Here is a 25,247-nt window from a genome sequence, read left to right as displayed (position 1 = left end):
CTCGAGGGTCATCGTTACCTGAGCGCGGAGCAGTTTGCGTTTCGTGCCGACAAGGGAACCGAGCTTCACCTAGTTACGAATCATTAGCGATGCAATGGAAGATAGAGAACACGTAGTTTGTGTCCTGCTAGACCTTTCGAAAGCCTACGACAAGGTATGGAGAGAACCGATAATCCATACCCTGCGGAAATGGAGGGTGTACGGCAGAATGCTCCAATTTCTACAAAGTTTCCTAGAGCACAGGTGTTTCCGAGTGGCAGTGGAAGAAAAGCAGTCGTCGTTACGAAACCAGTCGAATGGTGTATTACAGGGAACTGTGTTGTCGGTAACGCTGTTCCTAGTGGCAATGCAACCGATCTTCACTCGCATGCCAAAGGGGGTGAAGACTCTTTTATATACAGATGATATCGTTATTATCGTTGCTGGAAGGATGGTCAAAATGGTTAGAAGATAGCTTCAACGTTTTTTCGATGTTGTCCTCCAAAGGACATCTGAGTCAGGGTTCAAGACTGTGTCCGACAAATGCCAGCTACTCCATTTCTGTGAAGGAAAACGTCATAACAAAATTCCAGGGCTGTTAATTGAAATGAAGATAATAGTGATCGACAATAAACTGTCATTCATCCCCCATGAACAGGAAGTGAAGCGGAGAACCAAGAGCCGTCTATATGTATTGAAGATAATCGGTGGCCCACGTGAAAACGCAAATAGGAAGACTATATTAAATATCTTGAACGGATGGATTGTCCCGAAAATATTCTACGGCATCGGCATATACAGCAGAGGTGGAAAAAAGGCCATCATGAAACTAGAGCCGACATTGGGGAAAAAGAAATGTCGTATATTGTCAATATTCTTCTTCTTCTTGAATGGCGTTAACGTTCTCTGTGGAACTTTTGCCGTCTCAACGAATGCGTCATTTATTAATACTTAGTTGAGATTTCTTAAGCCAAATAACACGCCTTCAATGTATTCCGAGGGGCAAGCTCTAGAATACGCGTGACCACAGTGCAAGTCGAAGGAAATTTCTCTGACGAAAAATCCTCCGGCCAGAACGGGAATCTAACCCGAACACCCGGCATGATAATGTGAGACGCTAACCACTCGGCCACGGGTGCACTATATTGTCAATATATGGCAACAATTAAACATATCTTTCATTCAGCTCGCGCAGTCCGAAGACATCGGTCGCAAATTTGTTCGCGTCTATTATAGAGTGGAGATTATACCGTTATCAGTTCGTGGCTGGTGAAGTTATTTCGCCCTAACGGGGTTCTCTTTATTGCGCGAGTGAGGAGAGCAGCAATCACTACCAGCGTGAGGAAGAAGTCCTCCACGGCGGACGCGGTGCGTGTGCCGTATCATCGCTGTGTGTGCTTTAGCATCGTCATCGATTCCATCATCGTGTTTTGGTGCGATATACCGTTGCATCTGTGCCGAGCGATTGCCACGCGGTTCGATTGGGACACCGTTTCAATTCATTCGCATTGGTGTGCGATTTAGGTATAATATATATTAGGTTTAGAAATACAAAAAAAAAATAAAAATTATATTATTTTATAACTGCCGTAATGGCAGAATGTCATGTTGACATGGAGATTGAAACTACTGTTTCCTCCTCACTAGCTACAACGGGGGCTGGGAAGTCGCTTAAACGCGTTCCCCCCTCAGAAGATGTCTCTTCAGAGAAAGAGGTAATCTACCTTAACAAGCCCCCCTCAAGAAAATTGGCAAACTTTTCCTCCTCGCCCTCTCAATCTCCCGCTCCCGCTTCCGCTCTACTACCGAACTTGCCTCCCAGCCCTACTGATCCCGCTCCCGTTCAACAATCGACCTCGTCCTCCCCCTCAGTTGTTTCCTCTCCTCGTGTCAAGGTCTATCCAGACGATGCACTTGGAGCTGGTCCATGGGTTGTTTTTTTCCGGCCTAAACCAAAAGGAAAGTCAATTAATGTCATTCAGGTTTCGAAAGATCTGGCAAGATTATATTCCTCCGTGGTCGAAATCTCTAAGGTTAGACCGAACAAACTGCGTGTTGTCGTGAGTGATCGGAAACACGCGAATGCAATTGTGATCGACGAGAGATTCTCCCTAGAGTATCGCGTCTACGTGCCCTCCCATGACGTAGAAATCTCGGGGGTGGTAACTGAAACTGGTCTGACGTGCGAAATGATAAAAGAAGGAGTTGGTAAATTTAAAAGACTCCCGTTGGTGGGTGTTAAAATTTTGGACAGCCGCCAACTAGGAAAAGTATCCCAGGAAGAGGGAAAAACTAAATTCACGCCGTCAGACTCGTTTCGAGTAACTTTTGCTGGTTCCGCTCTACCTGACTACGTCATGGTGGGCAAATTGAGATTGCCTGTGCGACTCTTCGTGCCAAAGCCCATGACTTGCCAAAAATGCAAGTCAGTTGGTCACACTTCAGATTATTGTGCCAACAAGGAGCGCTGTGCCACTTGCGGAGAGCAACATGAGGGGAAATCCTGCAGTGCGACTGAGCATAAATGTCCATATTGCGGGGGATCCCCACACGAGCTCTCAGTGTGTGAAACTTACAAGAGTCGCTGGGAGAAACAGAAGCGCTCTTTGAAGGAACGCTCGAAACGCACTTTTGCGGATATTTTAAAGGGCGCTTCTCCACGGGCCCAACAACAACAACCAATCAACACACAAAATGTCTTCGCCACGTTGCCCGTTGACGAAATAGAAGCGGACACAGCTAACGGGGGCACACCGTTCATTTTCCAAGGGAATCCCCGGCGCAAAAATGTGACCACTCCCAAAGTTCAAGGACAAGCCCCTCCGGTGATACCCCCTGTTAGCATGCCTAAAAAATCGAGTGCAGCGGACAAGCAAAATCAGGTTCCTCCTGGATTCCGTGGGAATAATTCACCTTCGAATGGCCCAGCACTCGAGGGGACATCAAAAACCCCAACTGCCCCTGTTTTTCCGTCCAGTTCAACTTCCCAATCGGGATTTATAAAGTTGTCTGACCTTTTGAACCAAATCTTCAAGTGTTTTAATGTTTCCGACTCCATCAGAACCATTGTCACCGCAATGCTTCCAGTACTAAAGACAATTTTGCAGCAATTGATGCAAACATGGCCCCTCCTTGCAATGATTATCTCTCTTGATGTCTAATTTAAATAGAGAGGTCGGAGACATCACTGTTTTACAGTGGAATTGTCGTAGTCTTATCCCTAAATTGGATACATTCAAATTTTTAATTCATAACTTCAATTGTGATGTTTTTGCTCTGTCCGAAACTTGGCTTTCTTCGCGAGATGATCTCTCTTTCCACGATTTTAATATCATACGCTTGGACCGTGATGACAGATACGGAGGGGTGCTATTGGGGATCAGTAAGTGCCACTCATTTTTTCGAATTGACCTTCCACCTATTGGAGGGATCGAAGCTGTTGCTTGTCATGCAAACATCAGAGGCAAAGACCTCTGTATTGTCAGCTTGTATTGGCCTCCGAGAGCTGCGGTTAGCCGCAATCAACTTGTTGACATGTGCTCACTCCTTCCTGAGCCACGATTGATCTTGGGAGACTTCAACTCTCACGGAACTGCCTGGGGGGAACAGTACGACGACAATCGTTCATTGTTGATATATGACCTTTGTAACAGCTTCAATATGACCGTTTTGAACACTGGGGAAACAACACGTGTACCTAAACCTCCTGCTAACCCAAGTGCTCTTGACCTCTCGCTTTGCTCGAATTCACTATCGTTAGATTGCAAGTGGAATGTAATCCAGGACCCCAACGGTAGTGATCACTTGCCAATCAAAATTTCCATCACCACTGGGTCGAATTCTTCTGAATCTATAAATTTGGCATATGACCTCACAAGACACATTGACTGGAAAAAATATGCGGACGCGATTACTCTAGCCATCAATTCCAGAGATGGTTTACCTCCATTGGAGGAGTATAACTTCCTTTCTCGTTTGATATATGACAGCGCGGTTCGCGCTCAAACGAAACCCATCCCAGGTTCCACTATTCATCGAAGGCCTCCCAATCCATGGTGGGATAGCCAATGTTCCAAGCTTTATCAGGATAAATCGAACGCATTTAAAGCTTTTCGGAAACGTGGAACCATTGAGAATTTTCAAACGTATTTGGACCTTGAAAATCAATTTAAAAACTTGATCAAAGGGAAAAAACGTGCTTATTGGCGAAATTTCGTGGGAGGTTTGTCACGAGAAACGTCAATGAAAAAATTATGGAAAGTGGCTCGAAACATGAGAAATCGCTCTTCATCGAATGAAAGCGAAGAATATTCACATCGATGGATTTTTAATTTTGCACGGAAGGTTTGTCCTGATTCCGCTCCTGTGCAAAAAATTGTTCGAGATATACCACAAGATAGGTGCGATCTTGATTCCGAGTTTTCGATGGTAGAATTCTCTCTTGCTCTCCTTTCTTGTAACAATTCTGCTCCAGGAACGGATAGAATTAAGTTCAACTTATTAAAAAACCTCCCTGATGTGGTGAAACATCGCTTGTTGAATTTATTCAATCGGTTTCTGGAGCATAATATTGTTCCAGATGATTGGAGACAAGTGCGAATTATAGCTATTCAAAAACCCGGAAAACCCGCGTCCGACTTCAATTCGTACCGCCCAATAGCAATGCTGTCTTGTATACGGAAATTGTTGGAGAAAATAATCTTGTTTCGCCTTGATCAATGGGTTGAAACGAATGGCCTCCTCTCAGATACACAATATGGGTTCCGCAGGGGCAAGGGGACGAATGATTGTCTTGCGTTGCTTTCTTCAGAAATTCAAATGGCTTACGCCGAAAAAAAACAAATGGCTTCAGTATTCTTGGACATAAAGGGGGCCTTTGATTCAGTTTCAATAGAGGTTTTGTCAGACAAATTACACTCTCGGGGTCTGCCGCCTCTGTTGAATAATATGTTATATAACTTGCTTTGTGAGAAACAGTTGAATTTTTCTCACGGGGATTCGACAGTAAATCGGGTCTCCTACATGGGCCTCCCCCAGGGCTCATGTTTAAGCCCCCTTTTGTACAACTTCTATGTAAACGACATCGACAATTGTCTTACACAAAATTGCAGCCTAAGACAACTTGCAGATGATGGAGTGGTGTCTGTCGTAGGATCAAACGAATCCGACCTGCAAGGTCCCTTACAAGATACTTTGAACCATTTTTCAACCTGGGCCATTGGGCTAGGGATCGAATTCTCCACGGAGAAAACAGAGATGGTGGTTTTTTCTAGGAAGCATAGACCAGCAAAACCAAAGCTTCAACTTTTGGGTAAACCGATCACTCATGCTATGTCATTCAAGTATCTTGGGGTCTGGTTCGACTCCAAATGTACTTGGGGGGCCCATATTAGGTATCTGAGTAAAAAATGCCAACAAAGAATAAACTTTCTCCGTACAATTACCGGCACCTGGTGGGGAGCCCATCCCGAAGATCTTATAATGTTGTATCGAACAACTATTCTCTCAGTGATGGAGTATGGCAGTTTCTGTTTTCAATCAGCTGCCAAAACACATCTCATTAAACTCGAGCGAATTCAGTATCTTTGTCTCCGTATTGCGTTGGGATGTATGCCCTCAACGCATACCATGAGTCTCGAGGTTTTGGCAGGCGTACTCCCACTAAAAGATCGCTTCAATTTATTATCTCTTCGGTTCCTCATCCGGTGTAAGGTTATGAACCCATTGGTGATCGGAAATTTTGAGCAGCTTATCGAGTTAAATTTTCATTCAGGATTCATGAGCTCATATCATGAATTCATCTCCATGCAGGTTGATCCTTCTTCGTATACTTCCAACCGTGTTTGTTTTCCTGACTACATCAATTCCTCTGTACATTTTGATCTGTTCATGAAGGAGAAAATCCATGGAATTCCAGATTATCATCGATCGGGGATAATTCCTACGATCTTCAATGCAAAGTATGGGCGTGTCAATTGTGATAATATGTACTTTACTGATGGGTCCTCTATGAATGAGTCCACAGGATTTGGAGTGTTCAACGAAATTTTTAGCACCTCCCACAGTCTTCAGAATCCTTGCTCTGTGTATATTGCTGAATTGGCAGCGATACACTGGGCGCTGGACAGCGTCGCCTCACGACCTGTTGAACACTATTACATTGTAACGGATAGTCTTAGCTCTGTCGAAGCTATCCGTTCAGTGAGGCCGGAAAAGCACTCGCCGTACTTCCTTGAGAGAATACGAGAAAATTTGAGTGCTTTAACCAGACGCTGTTATGTCATTACCTTTGTCTGGGTCCCTTCACATTGCTCAATTCCGGGTAACGAGAGGGCTGACTCATTGGCAAAGGTAGGTGCAATTGAAGGCGATATTTATCAGCGTCAAATCGCTTTCAATGAATTTTATTCTTTAGTCCGTAAAAATACCATCGCTAACTGGCAACGTAAATGGAACGAAGATGAATTGGGCCGGTGGTTTCACTCGATTATCCCTAAGGTTAGCCTCAAACCATGGTTCAAAAGTCTGGACTTGAGTCGGGACTTTATTCGCACCTTCTCCCGACTCATGTCCAATCACTGTTCGTTAGACGCGCTACTCTTTCGTTTTAATCTTGCCGATGGCAATATCTGTGCTTGTGGCCAAGGTTACCACGACATCGAACACGTTGTTTGGTCGTGCGAGGAGTATCTTGTTGCCAGATCGAATTTAGAAAACTCTCTTCGGGCTAGAGGAAGGCAGCCCAATGTGCCGGTGAGAGATGTGTTGGCTCGGTTAGACCTTGATTACATGTCCCAAATATATGTCTTCCTAAAAGCTATCGATCTTCGTGTGTGATTGTCCTTATATCCTTATATTCTCCTTTTCCTTTTCCTTCGCGAGAAATCAAATCCCTTCTTACTAACAATAGAATAAGGTGAAATGTAAATACATGTTAGATATAAGATAGGCTTAAGAATTGAGTATGATGAATGTGAGTGCGAATGTGAGTGTGAACATTGTCAACATATCCTTATATCCCATCCTTTTCCTGAAACAAAATGTCACCCTTCTAAACTCGAGCAAGCCGCGAGTAATCGGTTCTCTACTTCATTAACATTAGCATTAATAAAAAATGTTTATATATACTTGTAACTATACAGATAGGAGTTTGGCTCCTTTAAACTTATGTATCTGAGCCTGTAAAAATAAACGATTTAATAAAAAAAAAAAAAAAAAAAAAACATATCTTGTGTTGTACTTATCACATCGGGTCATACTATACGGATATTTAAAGACGACAATCTGTGCTACAAGTGTCGTTTTGACAGTGTTGTGATTGTTCTTTTCAGTCTCAAGTTATAGCGAGTCAAAGATGGAGTCCGCCACGCAAGAAATTCTCCATATTTTACGTTTTTACTACCTGCGAGGTAAAACTGCAACGAAGGCGTCCGAAAATATTCATGTAGTTTAAGGACCCGATACTGTAACGATTCGTACAGCGTACAGCGTTGGTTTGATCGATTTCGTTCTGGTGTAGTGGCTGTCGAAGATATACCCCGTACTGGTAGACCAATCGTCGTGGAAACCGATAAAATCGTCGAAATCATCCACGTAGACCGGCATGTGAGCACTCGCTCGATTGGCCAGGAACTGGGTATAGACCATAAAACCGTTTGGAACCATTTGCAGAAGATTGGATTCCAAAAAAAGCCTGATGTATGGGTGCCACACGAGTTGACGCAAAAAAATCTTTTAGACCGAATCAACGCCTGCGATGCACTGCTGAAACGGAACGAACTCGACCCGTTTTTGAAGAAGATGGTGACTGGTGATGAAAAGTGGATCACGTACGACAACCTAAAGCGAAAAAAAGTCGTGGTCGAAGCGCGATGTTCCGGCCCAAACCATCGCCAAGCTCGGATTGACGGCCAGGAAGGTTTTGCTATGTGTTTGGTGGGATTGGAAGGGAATCATCCACTATGAGCTGGTCAACTATGGCCAGACCCTCAACTCGGTTCTCTACTGTAAGCAGCTTGAGCTTTTGAAGCAGGCGATTGATCAGAAGCGTCCAGAAATGATCAATAGGAATGGTGTTGTTTTCCACCAGGACAATGGTTGGCCTCACACATCTTTAATGACCCACCAGAAGCTACGGGAGCTCGGATTGATGTCCTATTGCTCCCACCGTATAGTCCGGACCTGGCTCTAAGTGATTATCATCTCTTCCGGTCTATGCAAAACGCTCTTGGTGATACTAAGTTAGCCTCAAAAGAGGCTTGCGAAAACTGACTGTCTGAGTTTTTTGCAAATAAGGTGGGGGGTGGTTTATAAGGGGGGGATAATGAAGTTGCCTTCTAAATGGCAACAATTTTGCGAACAAAACGGCGCATATTTGACTTAAATTGGATAATTTAAAGTATGTAATTTTGATCCGAAATACGACATTTCTTGTTCCCCAACCCTATATTACTGGATGCTTTCAAAGAGGTGTGGATCAAGGGATGTATCCTGAAGTCGTGGAAGGAGGGCGTCGTTATCTCTATACTGAAGCAGGGAAAAATGGCTGTTACGGAGAGGATTATCGTCCAATAACGCTGTTCAGTTGTTTGGGAAAATTACTCGAACGTATGGTGAATCGTTGACTTGTCACATACCTCGAGCGTCGTCGTTACCTGAGCGCGAAGCAGTTTTCTTTTCGTGCCGACAAGGGAACCGAGCTTCACCTAGTTACGAATCATTAGCGATGCAATGGAAGATAGGAAACACGTAGTTTGTGTCCGTCCTGCTAGACCTTTCGAAAGCCTACGACAAGGTATGGAGAGAACCGATAATCCGTACCCTGCGGAAATGGAGGGTGTACGGCAGAATGCTCTTATTTCTACAAAGTTTCCTAGAGCACAGGTGTTTCCGAGTGGCAGTGGATGAAAAGCAGTCGTCGTTGCGAAACCAGGCGAATGGTGTATTATAGGGAACTGTGTTGTCGGTAACGCTGTTCCTAGTGGCAATGCTACCGATCTTCACTCGCATGCCAAAGGGGGTGAAGACTCTTTTATATACAGATGATATTGTTATTATCGTTGCTGGAAGAATGTTCAAAATGGTTAGAAGAAAGCTTCAAAGTTCTTTCGGTGCTGACCTCCAAAGGACATCTGAGTCAGGGTTCAAGACTGCATCCGACAAATGCCAGCTACTCCATTTCTGTGAAGGAAAACGTCATAATAAAATTCCTGGTCTGTTAATTGAAACGAAGATAATAGTGATCGACATTAAACTGTCATTCATCCCCCATGAACAGGAAGTGAAGCGGAGCACCAAGAGCCGTCTGTATGTATTGAAGATGATCGGTGGTCAACGGGGTTCTACGGCATTGGCATGTACAGCAGAGGTGGAAAAAAGGCCTTCAAGAAACTAGAGGCGACATACAATGAGGCGATTTGGAACTGCACGGGAGCCATGAGAACAAGTCCTATTACATCTCTGATAGCGGAATCCGGATAGTTGTCTATGGAATTTGCTGCAGCTGTGGCGTTAACCAATTGTGCAAACCGTCTGGCAGTAGGATCAATCTCCCGTGAATCCTACCCGACGGTTAGGAGGGCTATGACGCAATACAAGAAGTTAACGGGATATGATCTACCAACGATTGCAAGGAAGCTCTGTGCTGGCTCCCGGGAATGGTTTACCCCCAGGCCGTGCTTGGATTGAAGTTTGGAGAAGATTCCCGCCGGATCGAGCTCGTCTGTGGCACCACAGGTGTTTATTGCTCACATCGATGAAGTCTACAGGAATTACAGGAAAATGTACACGGATGGATCGGTAGACAAGAACGAAGTCGGTTGTGCTGACTGGAGTGAAAAGAGGAGTGAAACATATCGTCTACCGGATGGATGCTCAGCTTTCTCGGCATTTGCGATCTGGAAGGCGCTACCAAGAACGGTAGATCCGAGAGAATCAACGGTTATTTTCACTGATTCGGCGAGTAGCATGAGAGCATTGGAACACGGAAGTTGTCACCCATGGATCCGACGCGAGGAGGATTTTTGGCACCAGGTCAACGTATCGATTTGTTTGGTTCCTGAACATTCTGGGGATACCTGGCAATGAGAAGGCGGACGAGTTGGCAGCGAAATGAAGGAATAAATAACTCCCCACGACATGCATTCCGGTCCCGAGATAGGATGTAGACCGGACGGTGAGGCACCGAATCCGATTGGCATGGGAGAGCTCTTGGAAAAGAAGTGAAATTTTTTTAAAAGAGATCAAATCAACAACACTACCTTGGACGGACTGTAGAAAACTGCAAGAACAAAGAATATTGACCAGGCTACGTATAGGTCACACATACTCGACACATGGACATTTGTTGGAAGGAAAGGAGGCAAATCCGTGTATATTCTGTGGTGAGAGGATGTGGGTGGAGCATCTCCTGGAAGACTGCCCCGATTAACCCACGTGGGAGCAGATGCGGAATATGTGGTACAGTGGCCGAAATACTTGCTCCCGATCGGAAAGCAGAAGAGAAAATGGTAAATGCCCTAAGAGAAGTGACTTTAATTAATAAAATTTAGAAGTAAATTAACAAAAAAAGAAACAGATAACAGTATCAAAATCGAACAATAAATAAACAAAATCAATTTATAGGGATAATTGGTAAATGTAAACTAATCATTCAACAAAAACATTCAGAAATACAGACGAAAATGATTTCTCTTTTATTCACATTTTATGAAATTATTAATTATTAGTTTTGTGGTGAAGTATTGAAAACTTCATGAACTAAAATTGAGTACGTGATTGAGTGTGTTTTTGTACGTGCTATCGACATGTTTCCTCACCAAATCAATTTCCGATGTGTTCACATTTGTTTTTCTGCCCATATAACAGTATCATCGACTCCTGCTTCACGCTAATAGTTATGGGCAGTTCTCCAAACAAATTTGTTCAACTCAAACACAATCCATTGTGTAACAATCAAGCGATCCATGTTATATGCAAATCGAAAGATACCCACGAATTTTACATCGCATACAAAGTGGAAAAACAAACTGCACACCGTTCAACGGTTCCGCGTACTTTGTGATGCCCTTGAACAAAATAAAAAAAGACACACATCTACATAATATGAGTTCGAATTCAGCTTGAAACCGGTGTGAAATTATACACCGCTGCAGAACGGACATACCAAGTCAATTTCACCATTCGGCAGTAGCATGAGCACTTCCAGGAACACGAACCACATTTGAATTTTATATTTTCCACCGGAGTTAGTCCTTCCCGAAAGCTGAATCGCTCACTGTCAATTGGAAAGTTTATATAGAGGAGGGTGGTCCTAAGCTGAACCCTCTAAAATGAGTAGAGCTTTAGTGCCTCGAACCGGATCTCTTCTTTTAAAGCCTCCAATCTCATTTTGGAACGTTTCAGAAATGAAGTTGACCATCGATCACATATTCCAATTGCATTTTGATTATTTCGTTATTAATTTTGTTTAGAAAATGGCTGCTTAATTAATGTAAATTGTGTGACTCGACTAGCAGAATTGAAATCAGTTCCGCGAATGTACACAGTTAAGGTTTGACGTGGCCCACTTTATTCAAATACAAGCTAACGGCAAAATTGATTGAGATTTGCGTTTGGAAATAACATATATGTAGCTCTATTTACATTCCAATCTCTGAGCAACAATTGTATTGGTACAGCTTGTTAATCAAAACGATGCATTCCATGAATTGCTTCTGTTTCCGTGCGTAATTGTTGGCCTCCAGGAAACAATCTGCGAAATCGGACGATGGCGATGATGTCCGATCAGTGCGGATTATTCAATGTTGGTTACGTGAGTCTTTCGGGGCTTCCACGGCCGAGTGGTTAGCGGCATTAGTTATTGGTAGCTTCCAGACTGTGTGGGCTTTCCAGCATCGGTAATTTGCACCGATATCGCAAAAATAGACTTATGGGAAATGAACGAGAAAGTCAGGAAGTCATATTTTTATCGTATTTTGATCCAGGATTGAGAACAGTCATTTCACACAGTCAAGAATAATTTATTAAACATTTACTAAACATTAGATATTAGACTCTCGCTGTTGTTATGATGAAAAAATTTACGGGGATACTACCCCAGATACATTGTAGTGTCAACGGAAAATAAGAAAAACTACTTGAGTCATATATTTACTAATCAATCCGATTTCAGTGAATTGTCTCTATACTGATCCAATGGTACAATCGAAACACAAAATGTAAGCGTATAAATTGTGTGCTTTAATTGCAGCTGCTGATTAATTCAATCGAGATGCTCATAAATCTTTCACCTTTTGCTACTCTGGTAGGGAAATCGATACGTTGTGAAACGCAATACGGACGTGCAATTAAACATCACCATCCGTTGCCTGGCACTTTTGTGTAGCTTGCGTTGCGTTTGATTGATCGCTGTTCGTACCTGGCAGACGCGACCGTTCATTTTTTTCTCATTAAAATCTGTGTTCGTTTGAAAAATTTATAACAGTATCAGATATACAGAATTTCACCGTATGACACGATGTTCCTAGGTTAGTATTTGGGCGATGTATTTCTAGGTCACCCAAGATGCATCATTAATTGACGCAGCTTCTGTGTAGTACCATGTAGAATTTAATTGAAACTGTACATTTGGCGACAAAATCTTTGATCTTTTTATCAAAAAATCGTATCTCAAAATCTTCTAAGTAACTCAAAATCCAGATGTCTGATTAAAACAATGTTGTTGGAAAATTAACTATTAAGGAGAAATAACATTTCAAACCTAGTGTTTACAAATCTCACTCAAAAATACCATTAAAAGCTTTCATATATTTTTATTAGAAAACCCTTACAATCTAACATAGTTTGACGAACAGTGATGCCGTGGCAAACTCACCAAAATGGATATACGAATTTTTGAAAATTTATGAAATTTCAATACTTCGTGAAATCTTAACCATTTAAGAAAAGTAAAATTAAAAACGGAATCTACATGGGATTTTACATGAAAACTATATACAACTTTCTTTTTCTCTTTCTCGCTCCTGCGGTCCTCTCTTTCTCTTTCTCTTTCTGTTTCTGTTTCCTTTTTCTTTCTCCATTCACAAATTATTGTGATTCAAATGAACATTATGATACCACTATTTTCATATTAACCACATTTTACTATTTGATTAGCAGTAAGCTTCTTACCAAAACGGCTTATCTCAAACTTATGCGATCGCATGTCACACTTTGGAAATTCGCGCTCGTATTAAATAGTGCCTTTGCTGTGGCAAACCGTCAGTTGTTGCACTGCTATCGTGCTAACTTAGAAACTATAAGACCTAAAAACTTTTTGTCCAAGAATAAAATTTATTTTATTCTTGGACAAAAATTGTTTAAAAATCCGCATTTATTTTCTCAAAAAATGTTTTCATAATTCTAAAAAATGAATGAATTTATACACAAAAAAATTATGACTTTTTTTGGAGGAGTTCGGGTTGAGCATCGGTGCGGACTAGACGTGCTCGTTTTTGCTCTATGTTTTCTCGTAGCAAGTGTCGGTGGTTATTTGGTGTTTCGGTTGAAAATGTGTTAATTGAATCATGTGCTTTCTGCCTAGATACAGCGGATTGCAGTGGAATTTGTTTCAATTCCCTGGATAATTCATGTAAATGTTAAATGCAGAATATGTTGGTGTGGTCGCATCCGTTGTCCGCTCGGTTGGTGTAACGACATGTTCGTTTTTTTCATCGCGTGTTTATTTTGTATATATGTATGAATATTTTGGAATACATAAGATAGGGCATGAGAACCTATGAGTGTTCGTTTTTTTCGATATCGAGTGCGAAGTTATAATGTCGTTGTGACTGTATCACACCGAAAGACCCATCGACAGGGATGGACTGAGCGGGAAGCTGCATCATATCATATGGAGAATCTGTTTGTACGCAGCGATTGTGCGGTGTTGTTGTGTAGGTATCCTATGTTTGCATCCACACAGCGATACACAATCCGCGAGAAACTGTGGACAAAGGAGGTTGAGAAGAAGAGAGCGTTACAGAATCGGAAACCAAAGGTATAATTCACGAGCATGTAGTGGTGTCAGCTAAGTTTTATTTCTTTCGTATACATACATTATATAAATTGTTTTGTTGCATAATTTTTTAATCTTCAAATTCTTCAATTCTTCAATTTAATTTCTTAATACCGTATATATTTTTTTCTTGAATGTTTTCATTACTTCCTCATTAACTCTTCATTCGTATTTATTCATATTATTATTTTTTTCATATTTATTCATATTATCCAATTCTTCATTTCTTTAATTTTCAATTCATCAATTTCGTCGCGCCGTCGTTAACGGAATGTATCGCCAGTACGAATCATTTGGGGGTAGTACTCTCAGTTACCTTCTCAGGTTTCCCAAATATAACTCTCGGCCATCTCAACTGGAGTTCAATAAAAAAAACTCGAAATTTCCGGTCTGGGGTTCTCTCGGTTACCTTCTCAGGTTTCCTAAATATATCTCTCCTACATCGTGATTGGGTTTCGATGAAAAGTACTCGTCATAATTAATAGATGAAAACGGAGCCAGTTCAATCAACTTTGTAGGTTTTCCTTCTCAGGATACCTAAAGATAATCTCTACTGTGTGTTGTGATACATAATAATTTTTGAATTTCGTTTCGTCGAGCCGATAGTTCGTGTTTACTTCTCTTCCCCTGGTGACTGTAAAGACGTGACCGGCATTGTTATTGACTATTTAAAGCTCGAATCACCGAAACTTGCACATTGAGAATGTTTTTCTACTCCCAACCATCATTCAGTGTGTTCTTTGTGCAATTTCGCTTGTTTAGGTTAATCACGGAGAACAGCTACGAATTGTACAGTCTATCCAAGCTCAAGCTCAAGCTATCAGACTAAAAATCTAAAAATACAAAAATCTTAAAATTTTAAAACCCAAAATAAAAAAAAATCTAAAAAAAATAATTCAATAATACTCCACAAATCTAAAAATCCAAATATAAATCACAAGTGATCAATTGCTTCTTTGCAGCATGCACTTCACTTCTAAATATTATGTAGTAATTATTTGGAGAAAATTTAAAAATAAAATAAATTGAATAGTTGTGAGTTCACGTTTTTAGAATCACATCACTTTCCGCAGTGAATCCTGATTTTTCTTATCCATTCCCACTAACAACTATCTCTTCCATGATAAACGCTAGGGAGCCACGCTATAGAGGCGACCCTTCTGGCCTTCGGGCGGCGAATATCATACTAACATTCCTTCCCTTCCCCTGGTGACTGTAAGGACGTGGCCGGCGTCGTTATTGACCATTTAAAGCTCGAATTGCCGAAAATTCCGATAAGAGAGAATGATTTGTTAGTCCCAAGCGTCATTCTGTGTGTTCTTTGTGCAATTTGGTTGGTTCAGGTCAATCACGGAGAGCAACTACGAATTGTACAGTCTACCCAAGCTCAAGCTCAAAAAAATTATGACTTTTTTTTGCCTTTTTTGTTGCTTGTTGTATGTCGAGACTCGTTGCTATTAGAAATCATGCCATACACAACATAGTGCATTTGATGGAAGGGTGGGAATGATTTAAGAAGTGGATAATTTAGACGCAAATGTGCTCTTCGAAACATCGAAATAACTTCGTTGAATGCTTCTTTTCATATACCACACAAAAAATCGCGCAAGAAAAGGTTTGCCTGTACCGATTACTATCCGTGAAACTTGTTAGGCTCGAGCAATGTTGCCAACCTTCCAGTTTTATCTGGAGTCTTGTTAGTCATGTCAGCTTAAGAAATTATTACGAATGAACCTAATAATTGTCTTCGACAAAAAACCATATTTTAATAAGATCTAAAACTTTGTGGAATGCAGTATATAGCTATCTGGATTTTTTTAAAAAATAGGACTTTAAAATAGGTTTTAATTTTACCAAAGAAAAACTTTTGAAAAACTGTGAAAGTGCCTATCTTCCGATGTCATCGAATTTTTGGTAATTGTAAGGGCTATTCATATATTTTTTTTAAGAATTTGAAAAAATACGTTTTTGAGTATGGAAAATAAAAAAAATAAGTTTTTTTTTTTTTAATGAAAATTTAAACAATTTTCTACACTTCTTTCATTGACCGAATTATTTTAATTCTTATAGTATTTGAGCTAGAAGTTTTTGCAAAAAGAATTAAAAAAAATGGCTTTTTTCAAAAAGTAGTCTGATTTTTTCCGGATGTTTCAAGTATGCAAAGTTACTTAAATGACCATTGTTTTACACCCACATAGTTCCACTTTAATCTGAGGTGGTGCCTCCGATGGCCAGCCGAGTTGGTATGAAATTCGTCTATAGGTGTGACAAAACTGGAGAATACTTCGTTTCTCGTGTTTATGTTGGAAAATCTACGATTGAATTTGGCTCCTGATGCGTCCCAAGCGACAAACCAAAGTTCTATCGTGGAGTTAATCCACAATGGGCATGGCCGTATAAGTGTCCCCAAACCAAATCACCAACTGTATGGAAAATATTGTATAGGGTACTAAATAAAACATTTTGGCAGTAGTACCATATATTTGAGCTCTTATATGGTACACAATAGGATCGATGGTGAAAAATGCACCATTTCGTTTTTTCACGCCATTCTCAATAGCTTTGAGACGAAAATATAAAATAACACTGGAAGTATATTTTACTAAGGTGAATCGATAAATATCTTCAAACCTTTTTTTTCATCAAAAAAATCTAATTATAAAAAAAAGTTAAATACGCAATACAAAAATTTTTTATGCATTTTCTGGCATTTCGAAATTAAAAAAAATATGACTTCGAGACCAACTTCTGTTCTAATTTGTATTTAAATGCGTTCGTGTGTGTCTTTTTTCTACATGTGGCGTAATTTTTCCTGAATTTCTAAGAGCATTGCGAGACACAAAAATATTTTTCTTCATCGTCTGCATTATTATTTTTATTTTCTTGAAATTTAAGATTGAACAGAATTTATTGGAAATTTCAAAGCTCCCTTCCGATTAGGGAATAATCGCATTATTGAAAAAGTATTCATTAGAAAAAGGGAAAATTTTCATTCCATCAAAACTTTTTCATATAGTAAAATGACCTGCAGGAGCGTTCTTGGTATCAAATGAATGCTGATTGATAAGGTTAATTGGATTTACTATTGAATTGGTTAATAAAAGACTGTGTTAATCTACAAAATCTTTAAAAAAAGGAAAAAAAAACGATTTTTTCTTTCCAGTATTGTTATCCACTACACCTACACACAAAAAGACAGAAGCATTCACGTATTACATCTCAAAACGTGAAGCGTGGTGAAACGTGGTTTTTTACAAAGTTACAACGTTTCTAAAATCACTTAAAAACTTCAACATCGCGCATCGTTCCCATAAATTTTGACGAGTGTAGAATCAACGACATAGTATTGCGTACTTGGAATAAGATTTAGAGGCATAGTTTTATTTAGAAATTATTGAAGTATTATTTGAATCCTATTAATACTTTTCCCATGTCACACCGACTATTACCATAATAGGTACACTTATTACGAAACTCCAGGAACACTATTGCCATAATGGGTACATGGAAGTGGCATTTTCAAACATGTTTTTCATACAATTTAGTCAATCAATCATCGAAATATCAGTGAGAATCTTCAAGAACAGAGTTCAAACTGCTAGAAAAAGCTAACAAAGAGTATTTATTCGCCGATTTCTGCAAGTTGGTGACATATGTCCTCCATCATTGGTACTCTTACCCTATCTAATCTCACATTACGATGGTTTTTACTATGAAATTTACTATTGAAAAACGATGTAATTTTATTTGCACACCTAATAATATTTAGATTTACGAGAAGAGCAACTGACGGATCACACTCATCGATGTTGATGCTCCACTGTATCTTAATTTGAAGGAGACGCATGGTCGCAAAATTTGCAAGTAGGGTAGGGCGGGGCTAGTTGGTCATTTTTGAACAAATTTGGTTATAACTTTGTAGTACGAAGTTTTGCGTTAGAATGTTTTGTACCACAATGAAGCATACTTTTTACCCTTTCAATGAAAAATAACTAGTGAATCAATTATTTGACATTTTTCTTTTATTTAACGTCTTTGTATTTCAGAATAAATTTACCAACTAACCCCACATAATAGGCATGTTATTTTTGAGCAAATAATAAGCAATTTTCCATTAGAAGTTTCCTTCATTATAAATAAATTATTAAATCAAAACAAAAACAGTTAACTAATATCATGTAGCAAGTAATAAAACAAATTAATGAAAATTTCAAATTATCATCGTTGAAAATTAGTCAAATAATCTTTTCTAGCCATTTCGTCTCTCTTCCAATTTGTGGCGAACTAGAGATGCCAGGTTTGAAGACATGTCTTCATTTTGAAGACATTTGATTTTGTGAAGACATTTTGAAGACATTATGAAATTTTAGTATGATAGCGTACATGGATTTTTAAAAGATATTATTTCCATGAAATTCTAACTATTGGCCGAATATAACGTCAAAAAAAGAGGGCTTTAGTCTAAACGAAGCGATTCGAATACATATTCTCTCTAGAAGACATTAGATTATTTGCGCTCGAAAATTCGAATGATTTTGACATTGAATTTCTATTATTTTGGCCCTACTATACAATAGATTAACCTAGATCTTTCGAACGACCACTCCACAAATCGAATGTCTTCCGGTTACATGCCTTTCTACAATTAGTTTCATGGATATGGTTTGAGTTCCAACCAAACTTTCAATGCTAAAATAAACAAAATATCAAAGCTAAAATAAACAGCTAAAATAAACAAAGCTAAAATAATAATAGTTCCGTTTTTGTGAGAAGAACTTTCCTTCGATATTATGATGAAGACATTTTCTCGTACCATGTCAAGACTTTTGAAAAAAATCGCCTGGCATCCCTGTGACGCACAACCGCTTGCATTCTTGCTTGCTTTTGTTTTGATGACATTTGTACCGTTCGTCCCAAAGTATATAGAAATAGCCTCCAGGTATGCTACATCACTCAATGCATTATTGTGAGTTCTGATATTCAATGATAGCGTTTATTTTATTTAATGAAAATTTTACAACAAAACATATAAATATGACAATTATATTGCAAGTGGTTTGTTTTTTTTTATTTCTGTATTATAGTGACTTTCAACGCTTCTGGCTGGTTCGTCACTTTTATCTTCCATTTTGGAAGAATGTCGGGAGTGAGAATTGAACTCGTGATCTTGAGCGTGAGAAGTATGGATGTTACCTCCACGCCAGATCGGCTCCCTCAAGTGGTTTGTGTGGTGGTTGTCTCGTTTCAAATACACTGGGATTCAGCAGTAAAACATATGCCTTCTATATTTGTTTACAGCTTGTGTAATGAAACACAGCATACCTGAAAATTTTATATGCGTTGCTCTCAAACGATCAATTTGTGTGACCAACTAGCCCCTCTATATATGAAAAAGAATATTCATGAAAATTCAATAAAAATAATTTTAAAAACGATTTCCATTAACACTTAAAGCTAATACGTACAATAAAGCTTTGTTTTATGTTTGAGCCGATTTTTTTCACGGTTATTAACCAGTTTTAGAACACATTTTATAATGCGCAAATCGTGAATGATTCCTGGCGAAATCGGAACCATGTCCGTATGTTTTAACCTACTTAATATAAAGTTTTTCCGATTTGCTTATTTTTTTGTATCAGCAATTCGCTATTTTTCATTCATAGATCGCAATTTTTTTGGACGCTTAGATTCCAAGATATCGTCACTGACCAACTTACCCATATGACCAACTAGCCCTGCCCTACCCTACCGATTAATATCCGTGAAACTTTTTACACTCGAGCAGAGTTGCCAACCTTCCAGTTTTTTCCAGGATATTTCTAGTCTTTTTAAACATGCCAGCAAAACAACGCCAAAGGCCAAAGGCAATATATCTCCAATTTTCTTTGAATTTTTACAGGTTTCTCCACCTTTTTTTTCTCGTTTTTAAGTGTTTACTCCCCAAAATTATATTCTTTTCCCCCTGTCATGAGCATCCTACTCCACTCCATTCACATCATCCATCCATTCTCCATTCACATTTATGAAGTTGGCATTTGTGGGATCGAGGGAGAACCCATGGATAGTCTCAGTCGTTCTCTCGTGAACTGGAAAATGTTGAAGTTGTTTAAGTTAGACAGAAAACTAGCTGGCGTACAAAAAACGGGCATGATCGTCCGTCAAATTATCGACCACAATGAATGCATGGAATGTAATTAGTTTTACCAAATTCTAACGGCCAACAAATTCAAAGGAAAGCTACAAAAATACGATTTCTTCAGGTATATTTCTGCGAACCAATAGGAACTCTTCAAACTGATGCTCAATTTAATACTAGAACTACCAACCGGTTAAAATGATCGGTTGTATTATTTGTGCGCAAGATTTTGTCTTGAAATTTTATTAAATATATTCTATGAATGTTATGACTTTTTATAAATATAGTTCATTTCGTTTAAAATGTTTACATTTTGACAACTAAACATCACACTGGTCGAAATGATGTCAGGAGGGTTGTGTCCGAGACATGACCGTATAGTTGACGTAGGATTCCGTTTGGATTTCTGTTGATTTTGGATATGTTTGAAGAATTGCATCGTTAAACTCTTTGATGATTTGGTTTTAATGTCTCATGTACTTGCAATGTCGATTTCCCGCTGGCAGCTTGGTTTTGATGTCTCTGTTAGGGAATATATTTCGGTAGTAACAAAAGTTCCCCCTGCTTTCATGTATTTGCAATGCCGATTTTCCCCAGGCAGCTTGGTTTTGATGTCTCTGTTAGGAAAAATATTTCGGTGGGAACAAAAGCTCCCCCTACTTTTATATATTTGCAATTCCGATTTCCCCCAGGCAGCTTGGTTTTGATGTCTCTGTTAGGGACCCGCCGCATGTGTCGTCAATTTCAACCAATCAGAAGTGGGTATTTTCATTAGGATAGGGGTAGATTTTTTAATTGTTCGATAGTTAGTTTCATGATATATATTATTTTCTTCAATATAAAAAAATGTTATGGAGTGCCGAAATCGATTGACGCAAAAATCTCATTAATCCATCATGAAATGACTGAGCAATAAGCGTTTGAAATTGTACAATTTTCGCGATGTGCTCGATTTTCGATTTTCAATTTGTACCCCAATATGTTCCCGAAAGACGTAATCCTACGTCAAAAGTGACGAACCAGCCGAAATATGTTGAAAATCACTATAATAGAGAAAAAAAAGATTACAGGAGTGATACTAATTAAAGAAAGTTATTTGTCTTTGCATAACGAAGTGTCGTTAAAGAAAACGAAGTGAAATGTTCCAGACACCACATGCAAGAACATTAAATGTCCACATTGGCCATCATTTGGTCGATACTTGCCGCTAGACGAATGAAAACATCCGTTGACATGATATTAAATATTTACTCTACCTACGTGCAATGAGCATCGTCAAGTGCACTCCATTCTGGGGCTCTCGAATTTCCATTGTAAATTAACTTCCAGGGATGTTGTATATCAGTTATACGGTACATGTTTGTTAATCAATTCGTCCGAACTTTGCAGCTTCATTTCGTGTGAGGGGGCTGCAATACTACGAGTGTGTGTATGTGTGTGACGATTGCGGTTTCGGGTCCCTACTGTGTCGTATATCATGCCATACGAGATGATATATACTTCTTGAGAATGGTGTTTGTTTCCGGAGTAGTTCTCACACAAGATGCGGTAGATACGCTCTGCACATAAATTGAATTGTCGGCCTTTCCATTGCGGTTTAATTTACAATTGTATGGTACTTTCTACGATAGGAGGGCTGGAAGGGTCTGCATTTGGGTTTGGATTGTATTTCGCATAACTTTTTTATGGTGCATATGATTTGGTTATTGTGGGCATACGATATAACATTAAATGTTATTTACTTACACAATTCACACTTAATCAAATGAACCAAGAATTTAATCTGGAAGTTGATCCCAAAAGTGTGCTATTGAATTATTTTTAATCCTTAAGCAGAGGCAGCCGTGCTAGATTTTTTTTGTACGAAAACTTCATAAATGAAATACGAAACATGGAGCATACAGACAACCTCTAGTTTGGTTGGGTTGCGGGAATAAAAGCTTTGCATTTATTTTGTGCGAAGATGCACAAACTGCAAGTAGACATATCGTATTTCAGGCTGATAGATGCAAACGAATGCAGCTTTTATTCAGAAAAACAAAAAAACACTTGACTCAACTTGAGTTCCAACTGGAGATGGAAAAAATTGAAATTGGAAGGATATAAGCGTATTTCAATTCTTTAGCCTGATTTAGAGATAAAAGATCTTCTCAAATCTAGAACTGTCATTGGAAGAAAAGCCATCTTTGTCATTACGGTAGTACGGCTTCTATCGTTAACGGTAGAACCATCAGACGTATGGGAAGGAATTTGTTCTGTAAAATTGTGACTCGCAGTGGTATTAAGGGGGGACCCCTGTCTGGAAGTTCGGAAAATAATGAACTTTCGTGATTTTTTTTTCGGATGTTAGGAATAAAGTGAAGTTCTCGGTTATTTTGGTTATTGTTTAACACGTTAAGCCCCGATTTTTTTTGCTTCGCTTTCCATTCGTCCGCATCAAGAGTGTTTGCACAATATCAGTGTCGGTCCTTGTTCCCGATGATACTTATTGTATAAATAGAAAATAGTCAGCAATTTGACTAGAAAGTAGTAACATTTTATAAAACATCCGAAATGAAACCGTATATATTTTTATTTTATCATTTTGTAACTATCAGCGCTTTCCTGCCAGAAAGCTCGACGTCGGCTCCTAGGGCTTGCCTAGCTTCCCTAGTAGAGATTGTTAACCGGTTTTACCGTTACCGGTTTTACCGGTAATACCGGGTCATTGTTCATTACCGAATTACCGGTAATTTCACAATCAATAACCGGTAATTTCGGTAATTTAATTTTTACAATAATATTTGCCGTTATGCCGCTTCGAAATATTACTCGAGATTCAAAATAAGATCGAAAAAAAACACAACTAGTAGTGTTGCGCCGATTCTAGAACCTACGAGATTCAGCTTCAGAGCTGCTCGATCGATAAAGGAATTGGTTGATGCCCTCGAACCAGTTCTCATCGCTGTTGAACTGCTATTCTTTATTTACAAAGACAACATGCTATACATAGATGCCTTAATGCTTCATAACTACTACTACTACTTATAATACTACCACTACAAACTACAACTTTATAAATATACACAACTGTAACTAATCAAGTTAATTAAGAGCAATAGTATACATAGTATATTTTTTAGGGACGAACGAGACAGATGGAAATCGAAACAGACACTACAAGGGTTAAATACGCGGCACATGCTAGATATAGTTCCATTATATCCGTATTTTATTCGGGTTGATGGGATGTATAAATAGTTCGTAAATTACGGTGATTTATGTTGAAATTTATCAACCGAAGGAGCTCAGGACAATCGATGTTCGACATAATCGATTCGGAGGTAAATAGGGCCTTGGAAACGTTTCTGCGTGAAGCTAATGAGTCCAGTCCAATCAATTTGCAGCGATCCTCGTATCTAGGGAGGTTTATTGGATTATTCCACGGTAAATTGCGCAAGGCGAAACGATCGAATTTCCGCTGTATCGACTCAATTCGCTGAACATTATTCTGGTAATACGGTGACCAAACCACGCATGCATATTCAAGGATCGAGCGTACCAATGAGCAATAGAGAGCCTTAATGCAGTGTACGTCCTTGAAATCCTTTGTGACACGGAAGATAAAACCAAGAGTTCTAGATGCTTTAGATACGATGTAGGATATATGGTCTCGAAAAGTTAATTTACAATCCAACATAATCCCTGTTGAACTACATACATCCACTGTTATCCATGCGCCCCTCGTTCTGCCGCGCTCAAGTTATTTTCTTATTCACTCACCTTCTTTCCAACTGGAGATGGAAAAAATTGAAATTGGAAGGATATAAGCGTATTTCAATTCTTTAGCCTGATTTAGAGATAAAAGATCTTCTCAAATCTAGAACTGTCATTGGAAGAAAAGCCATCTTTGTCATTACGGTAGTACGGCTTCTATCGTTAACGGTAGAACCATCAGACGTATGGGAAGGAATTTGTTCTGTAAAATTGTGACTCGCAGTGGTATTAAGGGGGGACCCCTGTCTGGAAGTTCGGAAAATAATGAACTTTCGTGATTTTTTTTTCGGATGTTAGGAATAAAGTGAAGTTCTCGGTTATTTTGGTTATTGTTTAACACGTTAAGCCCCGATTTTTTTTGCTTCGCTTTCCATTCGTCCGCATCAAGAGTGTTTGCACAATATCAGTGTCGGTCCTTGTTCCCGATGATACTTATTGTATAAATAGAAAATAGTCAGCAATTTGACTAGAAAGTAGTAACATTTTATAAAACATCCGAAATGAAACCGTATATATTTTTATTTTATCATTTTGTAACTATCAGCGCTTTCCTGCCAGAAAGCTCGACGTCGGCTCCTAGGGCTTGCCTAGCTTCCCTAGTAGAGATTGTTAACCGGTTTTACCGTTACCGGTTTTACCGGTAATACCGGGTCATTGTTCATTACCGAATTACCGGTAATTTCACAATCAATAACCGGTAATTTCGGTAATTTAATTTTTACAATAATATTTGCCGTTATGCCGCTTCGAAATATTACTCGAGATTCAAAATAAGATCGAAAAAAAACACAACTAGTAGTGTTGCGCCGATTCTAGAACCTACGAGATTCAGCTTCAGAGCTGCTCGATCGATAAAGGAATTGGTTGATGCCCTCGAACCAGTTCTCATCGCTGTTGAACTGCTATTCTTTATTTACAAAGACAACATGCTATACATAGATGCCTTAATGCTTCATAACTACTACTACTACTTATAATACTACCACTACAAACTACAACTTTATAAATATACACAACTGTAACTAATCAAGTTAATTAAGAGCAATAGTATACATAGTATATTTTTTAGGGACGAACGAGACAGATGGAAATCGAAACAGACACTACAAGGGTTAAATACGCGGCACATGCTAGATATAGTTCCATTATATCCGTATTTTATTCGGGTTGATGGGATGTATAAATAGTTCGTAAATTACGGTGATTTATGTTGAAATTTATCAACCGAAGGAGCTCAGGACAATCGATGTTCGACATAATCGATTCGGAGGTAAATAGGGCCTTGGAAACGTTTCTGCGTGAAGCTAATGAGTCCAGTCC

Source organism: Toxorhynchites rutilus, chromosome 3, assembly GCF_029784135.1.
Source record: "Toxorhynchites rutilus septentrionalis strain SRP chromosome 3, ASM2978413v1, whole genome shotgun sequence".
In the NCBI taxonomy this organism is placed as follows: domain Eukaryota; kingdom Metazoa; phylum Arthropoda; class Insecta; order Diptera; family Culicidae; genus Toxorhynchites; species Toxorhynchites rutilus.
This window is presented reverse-complemented; position numbering follows the sequence as displayed.